General features: G+C 40.5%; 1 non-coding gene across 1 annotated transcript; it reads left to right on the forward strand.

Moving 5' to 3' along the window:
- The first annotated feature begins 485 nt into the window (after positions 1 to 485).
- LOC111881136 (small nucleolar RNA R71) lies at positions 486 to 592 on the forward strand. Its single transcript, XR_002846682.1, has one exon. It is a non-coding gene; the product is annotated as a small nucleolar RNA R71 (small nucleolar RNA).
- The last annotated feature ends 1,165 nt before the right edge of the window (positions 593 to 1,757 follow it).

Below are 1,757 nucleotides of genomic sequence, written 5' to 3' on the forward strand. Positions count from 1 at the left end.
TGGTAGAAGCCTCGGATTGTTTGCCTATACTTCTCTTCCTTTTGCTTCTTATATTCTTCATATGGTAGCCACTCTTTCTTTGGTTTCCTCCAGTCTTCATCATACTTGTCCCCACTCGAGTAGCATACTTGAGCCTTTTTATTCCCAAACTCATCCAAATTGCAGCCTTGGTCAAGTGTGGACCATTACACCTCTCGCAACCAACTCTTATAGCATGAATTGATTGGTCAATTTGTGTCAACGTCTGGTCCATATTATTTAGCATAGCCATCATAGGTGCTATTTCTTCAGTTTGGGCCCCTCCACCGCCTTTGATTCCATCTTGCCTAGGGTTGTGGTACTCACGAGAGTGCTTCGCGAATTCTTCAATCAGCTCCTTGACCTCCCTTGGATTTTCCTTTGTCAAAGGTCCTTGAGAATCAAGGAGTTGCCTTGTCATAATGTTGACCCCATCATAGAAGATTGACATCTCTTGTTGGACATTAAGATCATGTTGACAACAATTTTTGAGCAAGCCTTTGTAACGCTCCCATGCTTCGTATAATGACTCCCCCGGCTGTTGTTCAAAGTTGGCTATTTCCTTCTTGAGTTTAGCTATCTTGGATGGTGGGAAAAATTGGTCAAGAAACTGCTCATGCATTTGAGCCCAAGTGGTGATCGTACCTGGTGGAAGTGATTTTAACCACTCTTTAGCAGCTGCCTTAAAAGTAATGGGAAGCATCCTAAGCAAGACGGTGTTTCTATTGACATTTGGGACATCGAAGTAATCCGCAATGTCATTGACTTCATCAAGATGCTTAAAAGCATCCTCATGATCCTTCCCATAAAATGGGATATCCTTCAGTGCAGTCATGATATGCCTCTTCAGCTCGAATGTGGCAGTGGCAGGTATTGCGGGTTGGACTAAACTGAGACCCACATCCTCTCGGATCCACTTCTTGTAAGATCCCATGCACATCTCCTCAATGTTTGCCATTTCGTCCTCTTGCTCGTCTTTGGGCTCACTCGCGAATATTTCTAATTCTGGGTCTGAATCGTATTCGGATTCGTGTGGATTAGAAACTGGACCAAGTTCTTCAACTTTGTTTTTCTCCTTTGGGGTTGAACTAGACTCTCCTGTCTTCTTCCCTGACTTCCTTGAAAAGGCTGATTTAAGTTCTTTCAGTGGCGTCTTCTTTGGCGTGTGATCTTCCTTCGCGTTCTTATTCTTGTTTTTGTGAAGGGCTAACTCCAGATCTTCGAGTGGTGGCACCAAAAGTGTGTTTGAGCCTCTGGTCATGCACTCCTGCAGACAATCTATAAAGACAACGTAAAAACGAACTAAAACAGAAAAATAAACTAAAAACTAAAGAAAGGTAAAAATCACAGCTCTCACGTCGAGAGTCTATAAACTCACGTCGTGAGTTCTGTAATCAGAAAAAATCAAACCTTCCTCGAAACTAAAAACAAATTTAATAAAAATATTTACTAAATGCATAAAAACTGATAACTACTATATTCACGTCGTGAAAACTGGACAAATAGAAAAAAAATAAAAACTTATGCTAATAAAAAGTTTGCTGGAAAATTAACTTTTTGCAGGTTTTATCCCACAAAAGGATCGATTAACCAAAAGCAAATAAAAAAAATAATAAACTAAGCCATTCCCCAGCAACGGCGCCAAAAACTTGGTGTGCACGATAGTACCCACTAATTTTATAATTTATAACCTAACTAACTAACTAACTAAAATGCACCTAGGCAGTGTACCTAGTCGA

This window comes from Lactuca sativa, chromosome 5, assembly GCF_002870075.4.
Source record: "Lactuca sativa cultivar Salinas chromosome 5, Lsat_Salinas_v11, whole genome shotgun sequence".
Taxonomy (NCBI): Eukaryota; Viridiplantae; Streptophyta; class Magnoliopsida; order Asterales; family Asteraceae; genus Lactuca; species Lactuca sativa.